Genomic DNA, 26,374 nt, shown 5'->3' on the forward strand with positions numbered 1-26,374 from the left:
TGACCCGCCACAAGCGGTGTGCCTGCCAGCCTTGCCGCGAAGCAGGAGGCTGTGTTCCGTTCTCTCGGCAACTATTCGTCCCGGAGTGGCCGCCGTCTTTCCCGAACGCCAAGACTCCGGTCCTGGGAGACGTGTATGCTAGCCGCGCAAGGGTAAGAATCCTGTTTCGGGGGGACTGGGGACAACGATCCCATGACACGGTTGTCCGGCCACGAGCTACATGGGAGCCAGACTTGCCGCGAAGCGTGCGGCAGTCCACCGCCGGCTCGTGGGCTGGCAGTCGCGGGGCCAAGGGGTTCTGTCCTCTACGGAGCGGCAGCCGTCCGTCCCGAACAACCACGCTCCTATCCTGGGCGACGTGTGTGCTAGCCGCACTGGGGTCCGGGTGGGACCTCGGTCGGCTCAGCTCTTTCGATCGCAGGACACGAGTGTCGCTCCACGGGCAGCGTGGGTCCGGCTTCCCGAGCCCTTTGACTCCATCCTGGGTGTCGTGTTTGCTCGCCGCACCGGGGTCCGGATCCCGCCTTGGGCGGCTCGACGAAAGTGATCGCAAGACAGGGATGAACGGCCACTAGCGCTGTGGCTGCCAGCCGTGTCGAGAAGTGGAGGCTGTCGTTCAGCGGCTCGGAGTTACGCAGTGCCGGGGACCGGGGATTCAGACAGTCCAGAGCGGCAGGCGTCCGGATATGGACCCTGGGCTTCGGTCCTGGGAGACGTGTGTGCTAGCCGCACTGGGGTCCGGGTTCTGTCTTGGGCGAATCGGGGAAGGAGATCCCACGACACAGTGGTCCGGCCACGAGCTGCATGCGTAGCAGCCGTGTCGTGAAACACGAGGCTGTCATCCTCTGGCTCGGGGGCTGGTTGTCCCCGAGACGAAAGCTTCTGTCCTGTCCGGAGCGGCGGCCGTCCTTCCCGAACAGCCACGCTGCGGTCCCGGGCGATGTGTGTGCTAGCCGCACTAGGACCCGGTCGAACCTCTGTCGGCTCCGCTATTTCGATCGCAGGAAACGTGTGTTCCTCTACGGGCTGCGTGGGTCCGGCTTCCCGAGCCCCTAGGCTCCGGTCCTGCGCGACGTGTGTGCTAGCCGCACGGGGGTCCGGGTCCCGCCTTGGGCGGCTCGACTAAAAGGATCGCAAGATACGGGTGACCCGCCACAAGCGGTGTGCCTGCCAGCCTTGCCGCGAAGCGTGTGGCTGTCCTCCGCCGGCTCGTGGGCTGGCAGTCGCGGGGACATGGGGTTCTGTCCTCTCCGGAGCGGCAGCCGTCCGTCCCGAACAACCACGCTCCTATCCTGGGCGACGTGTGTGCTAGCCGCACTGGGGTCCGGGTTCTGTCTTGGGCGAATCGGGGAAGGAGATCCCACGACACAGTGGTCCGGCCACGAGCTGCATGCGTAGCAGCCGTGTCGTGAAACAAGAGGCTGTCATCCTCTGGCTCGGGGGCTGGTTGTCCCCGAGACGAAAGCTTTTGTCCTGTCCGGAGCGGCGGCCGTCCTTCTCGAACAGCCACGCTCCGGTCCCCGGCGATGTGTGTGCTAGCCGCACTAGGACCCGGTCGAACCTCTGTCGGCTCCGCTATTTCGATCGCAGGAAAAGTGTGTCCCTCTACGGGCTGCGTGGGTCCGGCTTCCCGAGCCCCTAGGCTCCGGTCCTGCGCGACGTGTGTTCTAGCCGCACCGGGGTCCGGGTCCCGCCTTGGGCGGCTCGACGAAAGTGATCGCAAGACACGGGTAATCGGCCACAAGCGGTGTGGGTGCCAGCCTTGCCGCGAAGCAGGAGGCTGTGTTCCGTTCTCTCGGCAACTATTCGTCCCGGAGTGGCCGCCGTCTTTCCCGAACGCCAAGACTCCGGTCCTGGGAGACGTGTATGCTAGCCGCGCAAGGGTAAGAATCCTGTTTCGGGGGGACTGGGGACAACGATCCCATGACACGGTTGTCCGGCCACGAGCTACATGGGAGCCAGACTTGCCGCGAAGCGTGCGGCAGTCCACCGCCGGCTCGTGGGCTGGCAGTCGCGGGGCCAAGGGGTTCTGTCCTCTACGGAGCGGCAGCCGTCCGTCCCGAACAACCACGCTCCTATCCTGGGCGACGTGTGTGCTAGCCGCACTGGGGTCCGGGTGGGACCTCGGTCGGCTCAGCTCTTTCGATCGCAGGACACGAGTGTCGCTCCACGGGCAGCGTGGGTCCGGCTTCCCGAGCCCTTTGACTCCATCCTGGGTGTCGTGTTTGCTCGCCGCACCGGGGTCCGGATCCCGCCTTGGGCGGCTCGACGAAAGTGATCGCAAGACAGGGATGAACGGCCACTAGCGCTGTGGCTGCCAGCCGTGTCGAGAAGTGGAGGCTGTCGTTCAGCGGCTCGGAGTTACGCAGTGCCGGGGACCGGGGATTCAGACAGTCCAGAGCGGCAGGCGTCCGGATATGGACCCTGGGCTTCGGTCCTGGGAGACGTGTGTGCTAGCCGCACTGGGGTCCGGGTTCTGTCTTGGGCGAATCGGGGAAGGAGATCCCACGACACAGTGGTCCGGCCACGAGCTGCATGCGTAGCAGCCGTGTCGTGAAACACGAGGCTGTCATCCTCTGGCTCGGGGGCTGGTTGTCCCCGAGACGAAAGCTTCTGTCCTGTCCGGAGCGGCGGCCGTCCTTCCCGAACAGCCACGCTGCGGTCCCGGGCGATGTGTGTGCTAGCCGCACTAGGACCCGGTCGAACCTCTGTCGGCTCCGCTATTTCGATCGCAGGAAACGTGTGTTCCTCTACGGGCTGCGTGGGTCCGGCTTCCCGAGCCCCTAGGCTCCGGTCCTGCGCGACGTGTGTGCTAGCCGCACGGGGGTCCGGGTCCCGCCTTGGGCGGCTCGACTAAAAGGATCGCAAGATACGGGTGACCCGCCACAAGCGGTGTGCCTGCCAGCCTTGCCGCGAAGCGTGTGGCTGTCCTCCGCCGGCTCGTGGGCTGGCAGTCGCGGGGACATGGGGTTCTGTCCTCTCCGGAGCGGCAGCCGTCCGTCCCGAACAACCACGCTCCTATCCTGGGCGACGTGTGTGCTAGCCGCACTGGGGTCCGGGTTCTGTCTTGGGCGAATCGGGGAAGGAGATCCCACGACACAGTGGTCCGGCCACGAGCTGCATGCGTAGCAGCCGTGTCGTGAAACAAGAGGCTGTCATCCTCTGGCTCGGGGGCTGGTTGTCCCCGAGACGAAAGCTTTTGTCCTGTCCGGAGCGGCGGCCGTCCTTCTCGAACAGCCACGCTCCGGTCCCCGGCGATGTGTGTGCTAGCCGCACTAGGACCCGGTCGAACCTCTGTCGGCTCCGCTATTTCGATCGCAGGAAAAGTGTGTCCCTCTACGGGCTGCGTGGGTCCGGCTTCCCGAGCCCCTAGGCTCCGGTCCTGCGCGACGTGTGTTCTAGCCGCACCGGGGTCCGGGTCCCGCCTTGGGCGGCTCGACGAAAGTGATCGCAAGACACGGGTAATCGGCCACAAGCGGTGTGGGTGCCAGCCTTGCCGCGAAGCAGGAGGCTGTGTTCCGTTCTCTCGGCAACTATTCGTCCCGGAGTGGCCGCCGTCTTTCCCGAACGCCAAGACTCCGGTCCTGGGAGACGTGTATGCTAGCCGCGCAAGGGTAAGAATCCTGTTTCGGGGGGACTGGGGACAACGATCCCATGACACGGTTGTCCGGCCACGAGCTACATGGGAGCCAGACTTGCCGCGAAGCGTGCGGCAGTCCACCGCCGGCTCGTGGGCTGGCAGTCGCGGGGCCAAGGGGTTCTGTCCTCTACGGAGCGGCAGCCGTCCGTCCCGAACAACCACGCTCCTATCCTGGGCGACGTGTGTGCTAGCCGCACTGGGGTCCGGGTGGGACCTCGGTCGGCTCAGCTCTTTCGATCGCAGGACACGAGTGTCGCTCCACGGGCAGCGTGGGTCCGGCTTCCCGAGCCCTTTGACTCCATCCTGGGTGTCGTGTTTGCTCGCCGCACCGGGGTCCGGATCCCGCCTTGGGCGGCTCGACGAAAGTGATCGCAAGACAGGGATGAACGGCCACTAGCGCTGTGGCTGCCAGCCGTGTCGAGAAGTGGAGGCTGTCGTTCAGCGGCTCGGAGTTACGCAGTGCCGGGGACCGGGGATTCAGACAGTCCAGAGCGGCAGGCGTCCGGATATGGACCCTGGGCTTCGGTCCTGGGAGACGTGTGTGCTAGCCGCACTGGGGTCCGGGTTCTGTCTTGGGCGAATCGGGGAAGGAGATCCCACGACACAGTGGTCCGGCCACGAGCTGCATGCGTAGCAGCCGTGTCGTGAAACAAGAGGCTGTCATCCTCTGGCTCGGGGGCTGGTTGTCCCCGAGACGAAAGCTTCTGTCCTGTCCGGAGCGGCGGCCGTCCTTCCCGTACAGCCACGCTCCGGTCCCGGGCGATGTGTGTGCTAGCCGCACTAGGACCCGGTCGAACCTCTGTCGGCTCCGCTATTTCGATCGCAGGAAACGTGTGTTCCTCTACGGGCTGCGTGGGTCCGGCTTCCCGAGCCCCTAGGCTCCGGTCCTGCGCGACGTGTGTGCTAGCCGCACGGGGGTCCGGGTCCCGCCTTGGGCGGCTCGACTAAAAGGATCGCAAGATACGGGTGACCCGCCACAAGCGGTGTGCCTGCCAGCCTTGCCGCGAAGCAGGAGGCTGTGTTCCGTTCTCTCGGCAACTATTCGTCCCGGAGTGGCCGCCGTCTTTCCCGAACGCCAAGACTCCGGTCCTGGGAGACGTGTATGCTAGCCGCGCAAGGGTAAGAATCCTGTTTCGGGGGGACTGGGGACAACGATCCCATGACACGGTTGTCCGGCCACGAGCTACATGGGAGCCAGACTTGCCGCGAAGCGTGCGGCAGTCCACCGCCGGCTCGTGGGCTGGCAGTCGCGGGGCCAAGGGGTTCTGTCCTCTACGGAGCGGCAGCCGTCCGTCCCGAACAACCACGCTCCTATCCTGGGCGACGTGTGTGCTAGCCGCACTGGGGTCCGGGTGGGACCTCGGTCGGCTCAGCTCTTTCGATCGCAGGACACGAGTGTCGCTCCACGGGCAGCGTGGGTCCGGCTTCCCGAGCCCTTTGACTCCATCCTGGGTGTCGTGTTTGCTCGCCGCACCGGGGTCCGGATCCCGCCTTGGGCGGCTCGACGAAAGTGATCGCAAGACAGGGATGAACGGCCACTAGCGCTGTGGCTGCCAGCCGTGTCGAGAAGTGGAGGCTGTCGTTCAGCGGCTCGGAGTTACGCAGTGCCGGGGACCGGGGATTCAGACAGTCCAGAGCGGCAGGCGTCCGGATATGGACCCTGGGCTTCGGTCCTGGGAGACGTGTGTGCTAGCCGCACTGGGGTCCGGGTTCTGTCTTGGGCGAATCGGGGAAGGAGATCCCACGACACAGTGGTCCGGCCACGAGCTGCATGCGTAGCAGCCGTGTCGTGAAACACGAGGCTGTCATCCTCTGGCTCGGGGGCTGGTTGTCCCCGAGACGAAAGCTTCTGTCCTGTCCGGAGCGGCGGCCGTCCTTCCCGAACAGCCACGCTGCGGTCCCGGGCGATGTGTGTGCTAGCCGCACTAGGACCCGGTCGAACCTCTGTCGGCTCCGCTATTTCGATCGCAGGAAACGTGTGTTCCTCTACGGGCTGCGTGGGTCCGGCTTCCCGAGCCCCTAGGCTCCGGTCCTGCGCGACGTGTGTGCTAGCCGCACGGGGGTCCGGGTCCCGCCTTGGGCGGCTCGACTAAAAGGATCGCAAGATACGGGTGACCCGCCACAAGCGGTGTGCCTGCCAGCCTTGCCGCGAAGCGTGTGGCTGTCCTCCGCCGGCTCGTGGGCTGGCAGTCGCGGGGACATGGGGTTCTGTCCTCTCCGGAGCGGCAGCCGTCCGTCCCGAACAACCACGCTCCTATCCTGGGCGACGTGTGTGCTAGCCGCACTGGGGTCCGGGTTCTGTCTTGGGCGAATCGGGGAAGGAGATCCCACGACACAGTGGTCCGGCCACGAGCTGCATGCGTAGCAGCCGTGTCGTGAAACAAGAGGCTGTCATCCTCTGGCTCGGGGGCTGGTTGTCCCCGAGACGAAAGCTTTTGTCCTGTCCGGAGCGGCGGCCGTCCTTCTCGAACAGCCACGCTCCGGTCCCCGGCGATGTGTGTGCTAGCCGCACTAGGACCCGGTCGAACCTCTGTCGGCTCCGCTATTTCGATCGCAGGAAAAGTGTGTCCCTCTACGGGCTGCGTGGGTCCGGCTTCCCGAGCCCCTAGGCTCCGGTCCTGCGCGACGTGTGTTCTAGCCGCACCGGGGTCCGGGTCCCGCCTTGGGCGGCTCGACGAAAGTGATCGCAAGACACGGGTAATCGGCCACAAGCGGTGTGGGTGCCAGCCTTGCCGCGAAGCAGGAGGCTGTGTTCCGTTCTCTCGGCAACTATTCGTCCCGGAGTGGCCGCCGTCTTTCCCGAACGCCAAGACTCCGGTCCTGGGAGACGTGTATGCTAGCCGCGCAAGGGTAAGAATCCTGTTTCGGGGGGACTGGGGACAACGATCCCATGACACGGTTGTCCGGCCACGAGCTACATGGGAGCCAGACTTGCCGCGAAGCGTGCGGCAGTCCACCGCCGGCTCGTGGGCTGGCAGTCGCGGGGCCAAGGGGTTCTGTCCTCTACGGAGCGGCAGCCGTCCGTCCCGAACAACCACGCTCCTATCCTGGGCGACGTGTGTGCTAGCCGCACTGGGGTCCGGGTGGGACCTCGGTCGGCTCAGCTCTTTCGATCGCAGGACACGAGTGTCGCTCCACGGGCAGCGTGGGTCCGGCTTCCCGAGCCCTTTGACTCCATCCTGGGTGTCGTGTTTGCTCGCCGCACCGGGGTCCGGATCCCGCCTTGGGCGGCTCGACGAAAGTGATCGCAAGACAGGGATGAACGGCCACTAGCGCTGTGGCTGCCAGCCGTGTCGAGAAGTGGAGGCTGTCGTTCAGCGGCTCGGAGTTACGCAGTGCCGGGGACCGGGGATTCAGACAGTCCAGAGCGGCAGGCGTCCGGATATGGACCCTGGGCTTCGGTCCTGGGAGACGTGTGTGCTAGCCGCACTGGGGTCCGGGTTCTGTCTTGGGCGAATCGGGGAAGGAGATCCCACGACACAGTGGTCCGGCCACGAGCTGCATGCGTAGCAGCCGTGTCGTGAAACACGAGGCTGTCATCCTCTGGCTCGGGGGCTGGTTGTCCCCGAGACGAAAGCTTCTGTCCTGTCCGGAGCGGCGGCCGTCCTTCCCGAACAGCCACGCTGCGGTCCCGGGCGATGTGTGTGCTAGCCGCACTAGGACCCGGTCGAACCTCTGTCGGCTCCGCTATTTCGATCGCAGGAAACGTGTGTTCCTCTACGGGCTGCGTGGGTCCGGCTTCCCGAGCCCCTAGGCTCCGGTCCTGCGCGACGTGTGTGCTAGCCGCACGGGGGTCCGGGTCCCGCCTTGGGCGGCTCGACTAAAAGGATCGCAAGATACGGGTGACCCGCCACAAGCGGTGTGCCTGCCAGCCTTGCCGCGAAGCGTGTGGCTGTCCTCCGCCGGCTCGTGGGCTGGCAGTCGCGGGGACATGGGGTTCTGTCCTCTCCGGAGCGGCAGCCGTCCGTCCCGAACAACCACGCTCCTACCCTGGGCGACGTGTGTGCTAGCCGCACTGGGGTCCGGGTTCTGTCTTGGGCGAATCGGGGAAGGAGATCCCACGACACAGTGGTCCGGCCACGAGCTGCATGCGTAGCAGCCGTGTCGTGAAACAAGAGGCTGTCATCCTCTGGCTCGGGGGCTGGTTGTCCCCGAGACGAAAGCTTTTGTCCTGTCCGGAGCGGCGGCCGTCCTTCTCGAACAGCCACGCTCCGGTCCCCGGCGATGTGTGTGCTAGCCGCACTAGGACCCGGTCGAACCTCTGTCGGCTCCGCTATTTCGATCGCAGGAAAAGTGTGTCCCTCTACGGGCTGCGTGGGTCCGGCTTCCCGAGCCCCTAGGCTCCGGTCCTGCGCGACGTGTGTTCTAGCCGCACCGGGGTCCGGGTCCCGCCTTGGGCGGCTCGACGAAAGTGATCGCAAGACACGGGTAATCGGCCACAAGCGGTGTGGGTGCCAGCCTTGCCGCGAAGCAGGAGGCTGTGTTCCGTTCTCTCGGCAACTATTCGTCCCGGAGTGGCCGCCGTCTTTCCCGAACGCCAAGACTCCGGTCCTGGGAGACGTGTATGCTAGCCGCGCAAGGGTAAGAATCCTGTTTCGGGGGGACTGGGGACAACGATCCCATGACACGGTTGTCCGGCCACGAGCTACATGGGAGCCAGACTTGCCGCGAAGCGTGCGGCAGTCCACCGCCGGCTCGTGGGCTGGCAGTCGCGGGGCCAAGGGGTTCTGTCCTCTACGGAGCGGCAGCCGTCCGTCCCGAACAACCACGCTCCTATCCTGGGCGACGTGTGTGCTAGCCGCACTGGGGTCCGGGTGGGACCTCGGTCGGCTCAGCTCTTTCGATCGCAGGACACGAGTGTCGCTCCACGGGCAGCGTGGGTCCGGCTTCCCGAGCCCTTTGACTCCATCCTGGGTGTCGTGTTTGCTCGCCGCACCGGGGTCCGGATCCCGCCTTGGGCGGCTCGACGAAAGTGATCGCAAGACAGGGATGAACGGCCACTAGCGCTGTGGCTGCCAGCCGTGTCGAGAAGTGGAGGCTGTCGTTCAGCGGCTCGGAGTTACGCAGTGCCGGGGACCGGGGATTCAGACAGTCCAGAGCGGCAGGCGTCCGGATATGGACCCTGGGCTTCGGTCCTGGGAGACGTGTGTGCTAGCCGCACTGGGGTCCGGGTTCTGTCTTGGGCGAATCGGGGAAGGAGATCCCACGACACAGTGGTCCGGCCACGAGCTGCATGCGTAGCAGCCGTGTCGTGAAACAAGAGGCTGTCATCCTCTGGCTCGGGGGCTGGTTGTCCCCGAGACGAAAGCTTCTGTCCTGTCCGGAGCGGCGGCCGTCCTTCCCGTACAGCCACGCTCCGGTCCCGGGCGATGTGTGTGCTAGCCGCACTAGGACCCGGTCGAACCTCTGTCGGCTCCGCTATTTCGATCGCAGGAAACGTGTGTTCCTCTACGGGCTGCGTGGGTCCGGCTTCCCGAGCCCCTAGGCTCCGGTCCTGCGCGACGTGTGTGCTAGCCGCACGGGGGTCCGGGTCCCGCCTTGGGCGGCTCGCCTAAAAGGATCGCAAGATACGGGTGACCCGCCACAAGCGGTGTGCCTGCCAGCCTTGCCGCGAAGCGTGTCGCTGTCCTCCGCCGGCTCGTGGGCTGGCAGTCGCGGGGACATGGGGTTCTGTCCTTTACGGAGCGGCAGCCGTCCGTCCCGAACAACCACGCTCCTATCCTGGGCGACGTCTGTGCTAGCCGCACTAGGACCTAGTTGCATGTGGGGCTGCATAAAGGCTCCCCAGGGGAGTTCAGATGTACCCAAAGCCTTCCTTTGGGGGCACTTTTGGATGGGCGAATGGGGCTCGTAACACATTTTCTGTGGCCCGAGCTTTCAGTTGACTGCCAGGCGTGCTAGGGCTATATTTAGGCTTGCTGTGAAAGACTTAACCCGGAGGGTCCAGTTGCATGTGGGGCTGCATAAAGGCTCCCCTGGGGAGTTCACTTGTACCCAAAGCCTTCCTTTGGGGGCAATTCTGGATGGGTGAATGGGGCTTGAAACGCATTTTCTGGAGCCCGAGTTTTCAGTCTTCTGCCATGGTGGCTAGGGCTATATTTAGGGTTGCTCGTAAACAGTGAACAAGGAGGGTCCAGTTGCATGTGGGGCTGCGTTAAGGCTCCCCTGGGGAGTTCAGTTGTACCCAAAGCCTTCCTCTGGGGGCACTTTTGGATGTGCGAAAGGGGCTTGAAACGCTTTTTCTGGAGCCCGAGTTTTCAGTCTTCTGCCATGGTGGCTAGGGGTATATTTAGGGTTGCTCGTAAACAGTGAACAAGGAGGGTCCAGTTGCATGTGGGGCTGCATAAAGGCTCCCCTGGGGAGTTCAGTTGTACCCAAATCCTTACTTTGGGGGCACTTCTGGATGGGTGAATGGGGCTTGAAACGCAATTTCTGGAGCCCGAGTTTTCAGTCTTCTGCCATGGTGGCTAGGGGTATATTTAGGGTTGCTCGTAAACAGTGAACAAGGAGGGTCCAGTTGCATGTGGGGCTGCATAAAGGCTCCCCTGGGGAGTTCACTTGTACCCAAAGCCTTCCTTTGGGGGCACTTCTGGATGGGCGAAAGGGGCTTGAAACGCTTTTTCTGTGGCCCGAGTTTTCAGTCTTCTGCCATGCTGGCTAGGGTTATATTTAGGGTTGCTGTAAAGAGCGAACACGGAGGGTCCAGTTGCATGTGGGGCTGCGTAAAGGCTCCCCTGGGGAGTTCAGTTGTACCCAAAGCCTTCCTCTGGGGGCACTTTTGGATGGGCGAATTAAACTTTTAACGCATTTTCTGTGGCCCGAGTTTTCAGTCGACTGCCAGGCGGGCCAGGGCTATATTTAGGGTTGCTGTGAAAGAGTGAACACGGAGGGTCCATTTCCATGTGGGGCTGCATAAAGGCTCCCCTGGGGAGTTCACTTGTACCCAAAGCCTTCCTTTGGGGGCACTTCTGGATGGGCGAATTAGGCTTTTAACGCATTTTCTGGGGCCCGAGTTTTCAGTCGACGGCCAGGCGGGCCAGGGCTATATTTAGGGTTGCTGTGAAAGAGCGAATACGGAGGGTCCAGTTGCATGTGGGGCTGCGTTAAGGCTCCCCTGGGGAGTTTAGTTGTACCCAAAGCCTTCCTCTGGGTGCACTTTTGGATGGTCCAAGGGAAATCGCAATGCGTTTTCTGAGGCCCGTTTTTTCATTCCTCTCCCATTGCGCCGAGGGCTATATTTAGGCTTGCGGTGAAAGAGTGAACCCGGAGGGTCCAGTTGCATGTGGTGCTGCATAAAGGCTCCCCTGGGGAGTTCAGTTGTACCCAAAGCCTTCCTTTGGGGGCACTTGTGGATGGGTGAATGGGGCTTGAAACGCATTTTCTGGAGCCCGAGTTTTCAGTCTTCTGCCATGGTGGCTAGGGGTATATTTAGGGTTGCTCGTAAACAGTGAACAAGGAGGGTCCAGCTGCATGTGGGGCTGCATAAAGGCTCCCCTGGGGAGTTCAGTTGTACCCAAAGCCTTCCTTTGGTGTCACTTTTGGATCGTCAAATGGGGCTTGTAGCACGTTTTTTCTGTGGCCCGAGTTTTCAGTCGTCTGCCATGCGGGCCAGGGTTATATTTAGGGTTGCTGTGAAAGATCGAATACGGAGGGTCCAGTTGCATGTGGGGCTGCATAAAGGCTCCCCTGGGGAGTTCACTTGTACCCAAAGCCTTCATTTGGGGGCACTTCTGGATGGGCGAAAGGGGCTTGAAACGCTTTTTCTGTGGCCCGAGTTTTCAGTCTTCTGCCATGCTGGCTAGGGTTATATTTAGGGTTGCTGTAAAGAGCGAACACGGAGGGTCCAGTTGCATGTGGGGCTGCGTAAAGGCTCCCCTGGGGAGTTCAGTTGTACCCAAAGCCTTCCTCTGGGGGCACTTTTGGATGGGCGAATTAAACTTTTAACGCATTTTCTGTGGCCCGAGTTTTCAGTCGACTGCCAGGCGGGCCAGGGCTATATTTAGGGTTGCTGTGAAAGAGTGAACACGGAGGGTCCATTTCCATGTGGGGCTGCATAAAGGCTCCCCTGGGGAGTTCACTTGTACCCAAAGCCTTCCTTTGGGGGCACTTCTGGATGGGCGAATTAGGCTTTTAACGCATTTTCTGGGGCCCGAGTTTTCAGTCGACGGCCAGGCGGGCCAGGGCTATATTTAGGGTTGCTGTGAAAGAGCGAATACGGAGGGTCCAGTTGCATGTGGGGCTGCGTTAAGGCTCCCCTGGGGAGTTTAGTTGTACCCAAAGCCTTCCTCTGGGTGCACTTTTGGATGGTCCAAGGGAAATCGCAATGCGTTTTCTGAGGCCCGTTTTTTCATTCCTCTCCCATTGCGCCGAGGGCTATATTTAGGCTTGCGGTGAAAGAGTGAACCCGGAGGGTCCAGTTGCATGTGGTGCTGCATAAAGGCTCCCCTGGGGAGTTCAGTTGTACCCAAAGCCTTCCTTTGGGGGCACTTGTGGATGGGTGAATGGGGCTTGAAACGCATTTTCTGGAGCCCGAGTTTTCAGTCTTCTGCCATGGTGGCTAGGGGTATATTTAGGGTTGCTCGTAAACAGTGAACAAGGAGGGTCCAGCTGCATGTGGGGCTGCATAAAGGCTCCCCTGGGGAGTTCAGTTGTACCCAAAGCCTTCCTTTGGTGTCACTTTTGGATCGTCAAATGGGGCTTGTAGCACGTTTTCTGGGGCCCGAGTTTTCAGTCGTCTGCCATGCGGGCCAGGGTTATATTTAGGGTTGCTGTGAAAGATCGAATACGGAGGGTCCAGTTGCATGTGGGGCTGCATAAAGGCTCCCCTGGGGAGTTCACTTGTACCCAAAGCCTTCATTTGGGGGCACTTCTGGATGGGCGAAAGGGGCTTGAAACGCTTTTTCTGTGGCCCGAGTTTTCAGTCTTCTGCCATGCTGGCTAGGGTTATATTTAGGGTTGCTGTAAAGAGCGAACACGGAGGGTCCAGTTGCATGTGGGGCTGCGTAAAGGCTCCCCTGGGGAGTTCAGTTGTACCCAAAGCCTTCCTCTGGGGGCACTTTTGGATGGGCGAATTAAACTTTTAACGCATTTTCTGTGGCCCGAGTTTTCAGTCGACTGCCAGGCGGGCCAGGGCTATATTTAGTGTTGCTGTGAAAGAGCGAATACGGAGGGTCCAGTTGCATGTGGGGCTGCGTTAAGGCTCCCCTGGGGAGTCCAGTTGTACCCAAAGCCTTCCTTTGGGGGCACTTTTGCATGGTCCAAGCGGAATCGCAATGCGTTTTCCGAGGCCCGCTTTTTCAGTCTTCTCCCATTGCGCCGAGGGCTATATTTAGGCTTGCGGTGAAAGAGTGAACCCGGAGGGTCCAGTTGCATGTGGTGCTGCATAAAGGCTCCCCTGGGGAGTTCAGTTGTACCCAAAGCCTTACTTTGGGGGCACTTCTGGATGGGTGAATGGGGCTTGAAACGCAATTTCTGGAGCCCGAGTTTTCAGTCTTCTGCCATGGTGGCTAGGGGTATATTTAGGGTTGCTCGTAAACAGTGAACAAGGAGGGTCCAGTTGCATGTGGGGCTGCATAAAGGCTCCCCTGGGGAGTTCACTTGTACCCAAAGCCTTCCTTTGGGGGCACTTCTGGATGGGCGAAAGGGGCTTGAAACGCTTTTTCTGTGGCCCGAGTTTTCAGTCTTCTGCCATGCTGGCTAGGGTTATATTTAGGGTTGCTGTAAAGAGCGAACACGGAGGGTCCAGTTGCATGTGGGGCTGCGTAAAGGCTCCCCTGGGGAGTTCAGTTGTACCCAAAGCCTTCCTCTGGGGGCACTTTTGGATGGGCGAATTAAACTTTTAACGCATTTTCTGGGGCCCGAGTTTTCAGTCGACTGCCAGGCGGGCCAGGGCTATATTTAGGGTTGCTGTGAAAGAGTGAACACGGAGGGTCCATTTCCATGTGGGGCTGCATAAAGGCTCCCCTGGGGAGTTCACTTGTACCCAAAGCCTTCCTTTGGGGGCACTTCTGGATGGGCGAATTAGGCTTTTAACGCATTTTCTGGGGCCCGAGTTTTCAGTCGACGGCCAGGCGGGCCAGGGCTATATTTAGGGTTGCTGTGAAAGAGCGAATACGGAGGGTCCAGTTGCATGTGGGGCTGCGTTAAGGCTCCCCTGGGGAGTTTAGTTGTACCCAAAGCCTTCCTCTGGGTGCACTTTTGGATGGTCCAAGGGAAATCGCAATGCGTTTTCTGAGGCCCGTTTTTTCATTCCTCTCCCATTGCGCCGAGGGCTATATTTAGGCTTGCGGTGAAAGAGTGAACCCGGAGGGTCCAGTTGCATGTGGTGCTGCATAAAGGCTCCCCTGGGGAGTTCAGTTGTACCCAAAGCCTTCCTTTGGGGGCACTTGTGGATGGGTGAATGGGGCTTGAAACGCATTTTCTGGAGCCCGAGTTTTCAGTCTTCTGCCATGGTGGCTAGGGGTATATTTAGGGTTGCTCGTAAACAGTGAACAAGGAGGGTCCAGCTGCATGTGGGGCTGCATAAAGGCTCCCCTGGGGAGTTCAGTTGTACCCAAAGCCTTCCTTTGGTGTCACTTTTGGATCGTCAAATGGGGCTTGTAGCACGTTTTCTGGGGCCCGAGTTTTCAGTCGTCTGCCATGCGGGCCAGGGTTATATTTAGGGTTGCTGTGAAAGATCGAATACGGAGGGTCCAGTTGCATGTGGGGCTGCATAAAGGCTCCCCTGGGGAGTTCACTTGTACCCAAAGCCTTCCTTTGGGGGCACTTCTGGATGGGCGAAAGGGGCTTGAAACGCTTTTTCTGTGGCCCGAGTTTTCAGTCTTCTGCCATGCTGGCTAGGGTTATATTTAGGGTTGCTGTAAAGAGCGAACACGGAGGGTCCAGTTGCATGTGGGGCTGCATAAAGGCTCCCCTGGGGAGTTCAGTTGTACCCAAAGCCTTCCTCTGGGGGCACTTTTGGATGGGCGAATTAAACTTTTAATGCATTTTCTGGGGCCCGAGTTTTCAGTCGACTGCCAGGCGGGCCAGGGCTATATTTAGTGTTGCTGTGAAAGAGCGAATACGGAGGGTCCAGTTGCATGTGGGGCTGCGTTAAGGCTCCCCTGGGGAGTCCAGTTGTACCCAAAGCCTTCCTTTGGGGGCACTTTTGCATGGTCCAAGCGGAATCGCAATGCGTTTTCCGAGGCCCGCTTTTTCAGTCTTCTCCCATTGCGCCGAGGGCTATATTTAGGCTTGCGGTGAAAGAGTGAACCCGGAGGGTCCAGTTGCATGTGGGGCTGCATAAAGGCTCCCCTGGGGAGTTCAGTTGTACCCAAAGCCTTCCTTTGGGGGCACTTGTGGATGGGTGAATGGGGCTTGAAACGCATTTTCTGGAGCCCGAGTGTTCAGTCTTCTGCCATGGTGGCTAGGGGTATATTTAGGGTTGCTCGTAAACAGTGAACAAGGAGGGTCCAGTTGCATGTGGGGCTGCGTAAAGGCTCCCCTGGGGAGTTCACTTGTACCCAAAGCATTCCTTTGGGGGCACTTCTGGATGGGTGAATGGGGCTTGAAACGCTTTTTCTGTGGCCCGAGTTTTCAGTTTTCTGCCATGCTGGCTAGTGTTATATTTAGGGTTGCTTGTAAAAAGCGAACACGGGGGGTCCAGTTGCGTATGGGCCTGCATAAAGGCTCCCCTGGGGAGTTCACTTGTACCCAAAGCCTTCTTCTGGGGGCACTTTTGGATGGGTGAATGGGGCTTGAAACGCATTTTCTGGAGGCCGAGTTTTCAGTCTTCTGCCATGGTGGCTAGGGGTATATATAGGGTTGCTCGGAAACAGTGAACAAGGAGGGTCCAGTTGCATGTGGGGCTGCGTAAAGGCTCCCCTGGGGAGTTCACTTGTACCCAAAGCCTTCCTCTGGGGGCACTTTTGGATGGGCGAATTAGGCTTTTAATGCATTTTCTGTGGCCCGAATTTTCAGTCGACTGCCAGGCGGGCCAGGGCTATATTTAGGGTTGCTGTGAAAGAGCGAATACAGAGGGTCCAGTTGCATGTGGGGCTGCGTTAAGGCTCCCCTGGGGAGTCCAGTTTTACCCAAAGCCTTCCTTTGGGGGCACTTTTGGATGGTCAAATGGGGCTTGTAGCACGTTTTCTGGGGCCCGATTTTTCAGTCGTCTGCCATGCGGGCCAGGGATATATTTAGGGTTGCTGTGAAAGAGCGAATACGGAGGGTCCAGTTGCATGTGGGGCTGCATAAAGGCTCCCCTGGGGAGTTCACTTGTACCCAAAGCCTTCCTTTGGGGGCACTTCTGGATGGGTGAATGGGGCTTGAAACGCATTTTCTGGAGCCCGAGTTTTCAGTCTTCTGCCATGGTGGCCAGGGCTATATTTAGGGTTGCTGTGAAAGGGTGAACCCGGAGGGTCCAGTTGCATGTGGGGCTGCATAAAGGCTCCCCTGGGGAGTTCACTTGTACCCAAAGCCTTCCTTTGGGGGCACTTCTGGATGGGCGAAAGGGGCTTGAAACGCTTTTTCTGTGGCCCGAGTTTTCAGTCGACTGCCAGGCGGGCCAGGGCTATATTTAGGGTTGCTGTGAAAGAGCGAATACGGAGGGTCCAGTTGCATGTGGGGCTGCATAAAGCCTCCCCTGGGGAGTTCACTTGTACCCAAAGCCTTCCTTTGGGGGCACTTCTGGATGGGCGAAAGGGGCTTTTAACGCATTTTCTGGGGCCCGAGTTTTCAGTCTTCTGCCATGCTGGCTAGGGTTATATTTAGGGTTGCTGTAAAGAGCGAATGCAGAGGGTCCAGTTGCATGTGGGGCTGCGTAAAGGCTCCCCTGGGGAGTTCAGAGGTACCCAAAGCCTTCCTTTGGGGGCACTTCTGGATGGGTGAATGGGGCTTGAAACGCATTTTCTGGAGTCCCAGTTTTCAGTCTTCTGCCATGGTGGCTAGGGGTATATTTAGGGTTGCTCGTAAACAGTGAACAAGGAGGGTCCAGTTGCATGTGGGGCTGCGTAAAGGCTCCCCTGGGGAGTTCACTTGTACCCAAAGCCTTCCTCTGGGGGCACTTTTGGATGGGCGAATTAGGCTTTTAATGCATTTTCTGTGGCACGAGTTTTCAGTCGACTGTCAGGCGGGCCAGGGCTATATTTAGGGTTGCTGTGAAAGAGCGAATACAGAGGGTCCAGTTGCATGTGGGGCTGCGTTAAGGCTCCCCTGGGGAGTCCAGTTGTACCCAAAGCCTTCTTCTGGGGGCACTTTTGGATCGTCAAATGGGGCTTGTAGCACGTTTTCTGGGGCCTGATTTTTCAGTCGTCTGCCATGCGGGCCAGGGTTATATTTAGGGTTGCTGTGAAAGATCGAATACGGAGGGTCCAGTTGCATGTGGGGCTGCATAAAGGCTCCCCTGGGGAGTTCAGTTGTACCCAAAGCCTTACTTTGGGGGCACTTCTGGATGGGTGAATGGGGCTTGAAACGCATTTTCTGGAGCCCGAGTTTTCAGTCTTCTGCCATGGTGGCTAGGGCTATATTTAGGGTTGCTCGTAAACAGTGAACAAGGAGGGTCCAGTTGCATGTGGGGCTGCATAAAGGCTCCCCTGGGGAGTTCACTTGTACCCAAAGCCTTCCTTTGGGGGCACTTCTGGATGGGCGAAAGGGGCTTGAAACGCTTTTTCTGTGGCCCGAGTTTTCAGTCGACTGCCAGGCGGGCCAGGGCTATATTTAGGGTTGCTGTGAAAGAGCGAATACGGAGGGTCCAGTTGCATGTGGGGCTGCATAAAGCCTCCCCTGGGGAGTTCACTTGTACCCAAAGCCTTCCTTTGGGGGCACTTCTGGATGGGCGAAAGGGGCTTGAAACGCTTTTTCTGTGGCCCGAGTTTTCAGTCTTCTGCCATGCTGGCTAGGGTTATATTTAGGGTTGCTGTAAAGAGCGAATGCAGAGGGTCCAGTTGCATGTGGGGCTGCGTAAAGGCTCCCCTGGGGAGTTCAGAGGTACCCAAAGCCTTCCTTTGGGGGCACTTCTGGATGGGTGAATGGGGCTTGAAACGCATTTTCTGGAGTCCCAGTTTTCAGTCTTCTGCCATGGTGGCTAGGGGTATATTTAGGGTTGCTCGTAAACAGTGAACAAGGAGGGTCCAGTTGCATGTGGGGCTGCGTAAAGGCTCCCCTGGGGAGTTCACTTGTACCCAAAGCCTTCCTTTGGGGGCACTTCTGGATGGGCGAAAGGGGCTTGAAACGCTTTTTCTGTGGCCCGAGTTTTCAGTTTTCTGCCATGCTGGCTAGGGTTATATTTAGGGTTGCTTGTAAAAAGCGAACACGGGGGGTCCAGTTGCGTATGGGCCTGCATAAAGGCTCCCCTGGGGAGTTCACTTGTACCCAAAGCCTTACTTTGGGGGCACTTCTGGATGGGTGAATGGGGCTTGAAACGCATTTTCTGGAGCCCGAGTTTTCAGTCTTCTGCCATGGTGGCTAGGGGTATATTTAGGGTTGCTCGTAAACAGTGAACAAGGAGGGTCCAGTTGCATGTGGGGCTGCGTAAAGGCTCCCCTGGGGAGTTCACTTGTACCCAAAGCCTTCCTCTGGGGGCACTTTTGGATGGGCGAATTAGGCTTTTAATGCATTTTCTGTGGCCCGAATTTTCAGTCGACTGCCAGGCGGGCCAGGGCTATATTTAGGGTTGCTGTGAAAGAGCGAATACAGAGGGTCCAGTTGCATGTGGGGCTGCGTTAAGGCTCCCCTGGGGAGTCCAGTTTTACCCAAAGCCTTCCTTTGGGGGCACTTTTGGATGGTCAAATGGGGCTTGTAGCACGTTTTCTGGGGCCCGATTTTTCAGTCGTCTGCCATGCGGGCCAGGGATATATTTAGGGTTGCTGTGAAAGAGCGAATACGGAGGGTCCAGTTGCATGTGGGGCTGCATAAAGGCTCCCCTGGGGAGTTCACTTGTACCCAAAGCCTTCCTTTGGGGGCACTTCTGGATGGGTGAATGGGGCTTGAAACGCATTTTCTGGAGCCCGAGTTTTCAGTCTTCTGCCATGGTGGCCAGGGCTATATTTAGGGTTGCTGTGAAAGGGTGAACCCGGAGGGTCCAGTTGCATGTGGGGCTGCATAAAGGCTCCCCTGGGGAGTTCACTTGTACCCAAAGCCTTCCTTTGGGGGCACTTCTGGATGGGCGAAAGGGGCTTGAAACGCTTTTTCTGTGGCCCGAGTTTTCAGTCGACTGCCAGGCGGGCCAGGGCTATATTTAGGGTTGCTGTGAAAGAGCGAATACGGAGGGTCCAGTTGCATGTGGGGTGCATAAAGCCTCCCCTGGGGAGTTCACTTGTACCCAAAGCCTTCCTTTGGGGGCACTTCTGGATGGGCGAAAGGGGCTTGAAACGCTTTTTCTGTGGCCCGAGTTTTCAGTCTTCTGCCATGCTGGCTAGGGTTATATTTAGGGTTGCTGTAAAGAGCGAATGCAGAGGGTCCAGTTGCATGTGGGGCTGCGTAAAGGCTCCCCTGGGGAGTTCAGAGGTACCCAAAGCCTTCCTTTGGGGGCACTTCTGGATGGGTGAATGGGGCTTGAAACGCATTTTCTGGAGTCCCAGTTTTCAGTCTTCTGCCATGGTGGCTAGGGGTATATTTAGGGTTGCTCGTAAACAGTGAACAAGGAGGGTCCAGTTGCATGTGGGGCTGCGTAAAGGCTCCCCTGGGGAGTTCACTTGTACCCAAAGCCTTCCTCTGGGGGCACTTTTGGATGGGCGAATTAGGCTTTTAATGCATTTTCTGTGGCACGAGTTTTCAGTCGACTGTCAGGCGGGCCAGGGCTATATTTAGGGTTGCTGTGAAAGAGCGAATACAGAGGGTCCAGTTGCATGTGGGGCTGCGTTAAGGCTCCCCTGGGGAGTCCAGTTGTACCGAAAGCCTTCTTCTGGGGGCACTTTTGGATCGTCAAATGGGGCTTGTAGCACGTTTTCTGGGGCCTGATTTTTCAGTCGTCTGCCATGCGGGCCAGGGTTATATTTAGGGTTGCTGTGAAAGATCGAATACGGAGGGTCCAGTTGCATGTGGGGCTGCATAAAGGCTCCCCTGGGGAGTTCAGTTGTACCCAAAGCCTTACTTTGGGGGCACTTCTGGATGGGTGAATGGGGCTTGAAACGCATTTTCTGGAGCCCGAGTTTTCAGTCTTCTGCCATGGTGGCTAGGGCTATATTTAGGGTTGCTCGTAAACAGTGAACAAGGAGGGTCCAGTTGCATGTGGGGCTGCATAAAGGCTCCCCTGGGGAGTTCACTTGTACCCAAAGCCTTCCTTTGGGGGCACTTCTGGATGGGCGAAAGGGGCTTGAAACGCTTTTTCTGTGGCCCGAGTTTTCAGTCTTCTGCCATGCTGGCTAGGGTTATATTTAGGGTTGCTGTAAAGTGCGAACACGGAGGGTCCAGTTGCATGTGGGGCTGCGTAAAGGCTCCCCTGGGGAGTTCAGTTGTACCCACAGCCTTCCTCTGCGGGCACTTTTGGATGGGTGAATTAGGCTTTTAATGCATTTTCTGGGGCCCGAGTTTTCAGTCGACTGCCAGGCGGGCCAGGGCTATATTTAGGGTTGCTGTGAAAGAGCGAATACGGAGGGTCCAGTTGCATGTGGGGCTGCGTTAAGGCTCCCCTGGGGAGTCCAGTTGTACCCAAAGCCTTCCTTTGGGGGCACTTTTGCATGGTCCAAGCGGAATCGCAATGCGTTTTCTGAGGCCCGCTTTTTCAGTCTTCTCCCATTGCGCCGAGGGCTATATTTAGGCTTGCGGTGAAAGAGTGAACCCGGAGGGTCCAGTTGCATGTGGGGCTGCATAAAGGCTCCCCTGGAGAGTTCAGTTGTACCCAAAGCCTTCCTTTGGGGGCACTTGTGGATGGGTGAATGGGGCTTGAAACGCATTTTCTGGAGCCCGAGTTTTCAGTCTTCTGCCATGGTGGCTAGGGCTATATTTAGGCTTGCGGTGAAAGAGTGAACCCGGAGGGTCCAGTTGCATGTGGGGCTGCGTAAAGGCTCCCCTGGGGAGTTCAGTTATACCCAAAGCCTTCCTTTGGGGGCACTTCTGGATGGGCGAAAGGGGCTTGAAACGCTTTTTCTGTGGCCCGAGTTTTCAGTCTTCTGCCATGCTAGCTAGTGTTATTTAGGGTTGCTGTAAAGAGCGAACACGGAGGGTCCAGTTGCATGTAGGGCTGCGTAAAGGCTCCCCTGGGGAGTTCAGATGTACCCAAAGCCTTCCTTTGGGGGCACTTTTGGATGGGCGAATGGGGCTCGTAACACATTTTCTGTGGCCCGAGCTTTCAGTCGACTGCCAGGCGTGCTAGGGCTATATTTAGGCTTGCGGTGAAAGAGTGAACCCGGAGGGTCCAGTTGCATGTGGGGCTGCATAAAGGCTCCCCTGGGGAGTTCAGTTGTACCCAATGCCTTCCTTTGGGGGCACTTCTGGATGGGTGAATGGGGCTTGAAACGCATTTTCTGGAGCCCGAGTGTTCAGTCTTCTGCCATGGTGGCTAGGGGTATATTTAGGGTTGCTCGTAAACAGTGAACAAGGACGGTCCAGTTGCATGTGGGGCTGCGTAAAGGCTCCCCTGGGGAGTTCACTTGTACCCAAAGCCTTCCTTTGGGGGCACTTCTGGATGGGTGAATGGGGCTTGAAACGCTTTTTCTGTGGCCCGAGTTTTCAGTTTTCTGCCATGCTGGCTAGTGTTATATTTAGGGTTGCTTGTAAAAAGCGAACACGGGGGGTCCAGTTGCGTATGGGCCTGCATAAAGGCTCCCCTGGGGAGTTCACTTGTACCCAAAGCCTTCTTCTGGGGGCACTTTTGGATGGGTGAATGGGGCTTGAAACGCATTTTCTGGAGCCCGAGTTTTCAGTCTTCTGCCATGGTGGCTAGGGGTATATATAGGGTTGCTCGGAAACAGTGAACAAGGAGGGTCCAGTTGCATGTGGGGCTGCGTAAAGGCTCCCCTGGGGAGTTCACTTGTACCCAAAGCCTTCCTCTGGGGGCACTTTTGGATGGGCGAATTAGGCTTTTAATGCATTTTCTGTGGCCCGAATTTTCAGTCGACTGCCAGGCGGGCCAGGGCTATATTTAGGGTTGCTGTGAAAGAGCGAATACAGAGGGTCCAGTTGCATGTGGGGCTGCGTTAAGGCTCCCCTGGGGAGTCCAGTTTTACCCAAAGCCTTCCTTTGGGGGCACATTTGGATGGTCAAATGGGGCTTGTAGCACGTTTTCTGGGGCCCGATTTTTCAGTCGTCTGCCATGCGGGCCAGGGATATATTTAGGGTTGCTGTGAAAGAGCGAATACGGAGGGTCCAGTTGCATGTGGGGCTGCATAAAGGCTCCCCTGGGGAGTTCACTTGTACCCAAAGCCTTCCTTTGGGGGCACTTCTGGATGGGTGAATGGGGCTTGAAACGCATTTTCTGGAGCCCGAGTTTTCAGTCTTCTGCCATGGTGGCCAGGGCTATATTTAGGGTTGCTGTGAAAGGGTGAACCCGGAGGGTCCAGTTGCATGTGGGGCTGCATAAAGGCTCCCCTGGGGAGTTCACTTGTACCCAAAGCCTTCCTTTGGGGGCACTTCTGGATGGGCGAAAGGGGCTTGAAACGCTTTTTCTGTGGCCCGAGTTTTCAGTCGACTGCCAGGCGGGCCAGGGCTATATTTAGGGTTGCTGTGAAAGAGCGAATACGGAGGGTCCAGTTGCATGTGGGGCTGCATAAAGGCTCCCCTGGGGAGTTCACTTGTACCCAAAGCCTTCCTTTGGGGGCACTTCTGGATGGGCGAAAGGGGCTTGAAACGCTTTTTCTGTGGCCTGAGTTTTCAGTCTTCTGCCATGCTGGCTAGGGTTATATTTAGGGTTGCTGTAAAGAGCGAATGCAGAGGGTCCAGTTGCATGTGGGGCTGCGTAAAGGCTCCCCTGGGGAGTTCAGAGGTACCCAAAGCCTTCCTTTGGGGGCACTTCTGGATGGGTGAATGGGGCTTGAAACGCATTTTCTGGAGTCCCAGTTTTCAGTCTTCTGCCATGGTGGCTAGGGGTATATTTAGGGTTGCTCGGAAACAGTGAACACGGAGGGTCCAGTTGTATGTGGGGCTGCATAAAGGCTCCCCTGGGGAGTTCAGTTGTACCCAAAGCCTTCCTCTGGGGGCACTTTTGGATGGGCGAATTAGGCTTTTAATGCATTTTCTGTGGCACGAGTTTTCAGTCGACTGTCAGGCGGGCCAGGGCTATATTTAGGGTTGCTGTGAAAGAGCGAATACAGAGGGTCCAGTTGCATGTGGGGCTGCGTTAAGGCTCCCCTGGGGAGTCCAGTTGTACCCAAAGCCTTCTTCTGGGGGCACTTTTGGATCGTCAAATGGGGCTTGTAGCACGTTTTCTGGGGCCTGATTTTTCAGTCGTCTGCCATGCGGGCCAGGGTTATATTTAGGGTTGCTGTGAAAGATCGAATACGGAGGGTCCAGTTGCATGTGGGGCTGCGTAAAGGCTCCCCTGGGGAGTTCACTTGTACCCAAAGCCTTACTTTGGGGGCACTTCTGGATGGGTGAATGGGGCTTGAAACGCATTTTCTGGAGCCCGAGTTTTCAGTCTTCTGCCATGGTGGCTAGGGCTATATTTAGGGTTGCTCGTAAACAGTGAACAAGGAGGGTCCAGTTGCATGTGGGGCTGCATAAAGGCTCCCCTGGGGAGTTCACTTGTACCCAAAGCCTTCCTTTGGGGGCACTTCTGGATGGGCGAAAGGGGCTTGAAACGCTTTTTCTGTGGCCCGAGTTTTCAGTCTTCTGCCATGCTGGCTAGGGTTATATTTAGGGTTGCTGTAAAGAGCGAACACGGAGGGTCCAGTTGCATGTGGGGCTGCATAAAGGCTCCCCTGGGGAGTTCAGTTGTACCCAAAGCCTTCCTCTGGGGGCACTTTTGGATGGGCGAATTAAACTTTTAACGCATTTTCTGGGGCCCGAGTTTTCAGTCGACTGCCAGGCGGGCCAGGGCTATATTTAGGGTTGCTGTGAAAGAGCGAACACGGAGGGTCCATTTGCATGTGGGGCTGCATAAAGGCTCCCCTGGGGAGTTCACTTGTACCCAAAGCCTTCCTTTGGGGGCACTTCTGGATGGGCGAATTAGGCTTTTAACGCATTTTCTGTGGCCCGAGTTTTCAGTCGACGGCCAGGCGGGCCAGGGCTATATTTAGTGTTGCTGTGAAAGAGCGAATACGGAGGGTCCAGTTGCATGTGGGGCTGCGTTAAGGCTCCCCTGGGGAGTCCAGTTGTACCCAAAGCCTTCCTTTGGGGGCACTTTTGCATGGTCCAAGCGGAATCGCAATGCGTTTTCTGAGGCCCGCTTTTTCAGTCTTCTCCCATTGCGCCGAGGGCTATATTTAGGCTTGCGGTGAAAGAGTGAACCCGGAGGGTCCAGTTGCATGTGGGGCTGCATAAAGGCTCCCCTGGAGAGTTCAGTTGTACCCAAAGCCTTCCTTTGGGGGCACTTGTGGATGGGTGAATGGGGCTTGAAACGCATTTTCTGGAGCCCGAGTTTTCAGTCTTCTGCCATGGTGGCTAGGGCTATATTTAGGCTTGCGGTGAAAGAGTGAACCCGGAGGGTCCAGTTGCATGTGGGGCTGCGTAAAGGCTCCCCTGGGGAGTTCAGTTGTACCCAAAGCCTTCCTTTGGGGGCACTTCTGGATGGGCGAAAGGGGCTTGAAACGCTTTTTCTGTGGCCCGAGTTTTCAGTCTTCTGCCATGCTAGCTAGTGTTATTTAGGGTTGCTGTAAAGAGCGAACACGGAGGGTCCAGTTGCATGTAGGGCTGCGTAAAGGCTCCCCTGGGGAGTTCAGATGTACCCAAAGCCTTCCTTTGGGGGCACTTTTGGATGGGCGAATGGGGCTCGTAACACATTTTCTGTGGCCCGAGCTTTCAGTCGACTGCCAGGCGTGCTAGGGCTATATTTAGGGTTGCTGTGAAAGAGTGAACCCGGAGGGTCCAGTTGCATGTGGGGCTGCATAAAGGCTCCCCTGGGGAGTTCAGTTGTACCCAATGCCTTCCTTTGGGGGCACTTCTGGATGGGTGAATGGGGCTTGAAACGCATTTTCTGGAGCCCGAGTGTTCAGTCTTCTGCCATGGTGGCTAGGGGTATATTTAGGGTTGCTCGTAAACAGTGAACAAGGAGGGTCCAGTTGCATGTGGGGCTGCATAAAGGCTCCCCTGGAGAGTTCAGTTGTACCCAAAGCCTTCCTTTGGGGGCACTTGTGGATGGGTGAATGGGGCTTGAAACGCATTTTCTGGAGCCCGAGTTTTCAGTCTTCTGCCATGGTGGCTAGGGCTATATTTAGGCTTGCGGTGAAAGAGTGAACCCGGAGGGTCCAGTTGCATGTGGGGCTGCGTAAAGGCTCCCCTGGGGAGTTCAGTTGTACCCAAAGCCTTCCTTTGGGGGCACTTCTGGATGGGCGAAAGGGGCTTGAAACGCTTTTTCTGTGGCCCGAGTTTTCAGTCTTCTGCCATGCTAGCTAGTGTTATTTAGGGTTGCTGTAAAGAGCGAACACGGAGGGTCCAGTTGCATGTAGGGCTGCGTAAAGGCTCCCCTGGGGAGTTCAGATGTACCCAAAGCCTTCCTTTGGGGGCACTTTTGGATGGGCGAATGGGGCTCGTAACACATTTTCTGTGGCCCGAGCTTTCAGTCGACTGCCAGGCGTGCTAGGGCTATATTTAGGCTTGCGGTGAAAGAGTGAACCCGGAGGGTCCAGTTGCATGTGGGGCTGCATAAAGGCTCCCCTGGGGAGTTCAGTTGTACCCAATGCCTTCCTTTGGGGGCACTTCTGGATGGGTGAATGGGGCTTGAAACGCATTTTCTGGAGCCCGAGTTTTCAGTCTTCTGCCATGGTGGCTAGGGGTATATTTAGGGTTGCTCGTAAACAGTGAACAAGGAGGGTCCAGTTGCATGTGGGGCTGCATAAAGGCTCCCCTGGGGAGTTCACTTGTACCCAAAGCCTTCCTTTGGGGGCACTTCTGGATGGGTGAATGGGGCTTGAAACGCTTTTTCTGTGGCCCGAGTTTTCAGTTTTCTGCCATGCTGGCTAGTGTTATATTTAGGGTTGCTTGTAAAAAGCGAACACGGGGGGTCCAGTTGCGTATGGGCCTGCATAAAGGCTCCCCTGGGGAGTTCACTTGTACCCAAAGCCTTCTTCTGGGGCACTTTTGGATGGGTGAATGGGGCTTGAAACGCATTTTCTGGAGCCCGAGTTTTCAGTCTTCTGCCATGGTGGCTAGGGGTATATATAGGGTTGCTCGGAAACAGTGAACAAGGAGGGTCCAGTTGCATGTGGGGCTGCGTAAAGGCTCCCCTGGGGAGTTCACTTGTACCCAAAGCCTTCCTCTGGGGGCACTTTTGGATGGGCGAATTAGGCTTTTAATGCATTTTCTGTGGCCCGAATTTTCAGTCGACTGCCAGGCGGGCCAGGGCTATATTTAGGGTTGCTGTGAAAGAGCGAATACGGAGGGTCCAGTTGCATGTGGGGCTGCGTTAAGGCTCCCCTGGGGAGTCCAGTTTTACCCAAAGCCTTCCTTTGGGGGCACATTTGGATGGTCAAATGGGGCTTGTAGCACGTTTTCTGGGGCCCGATTTTTCAGTCGTCTGCCATGCGGGCCAGGGATATATTTAGGGTTGCTGTGAAAGAGCGAATACGGAGGGTCCAGTTGCATGTGGGGCTGCATAAAGGCTCCCCTGGGGAGTTCACTTGTACCCAAAGCCTTCCTTTGGGGGCACTTCTGGATGGGTGAATG

This window comes from Anas acuta, chromosome 7 (genome assembly GCF_963932015.1).
Source record: "Anas acuta chromosome 7, bAnaAcu1.1, whole genome shotgun sequence".
Taxonomy (NCBI): Eukaryota; Metazoa; Chordata; class Aves; order Anseriformes; family Anatidae; genus Anas; species Anas acuta.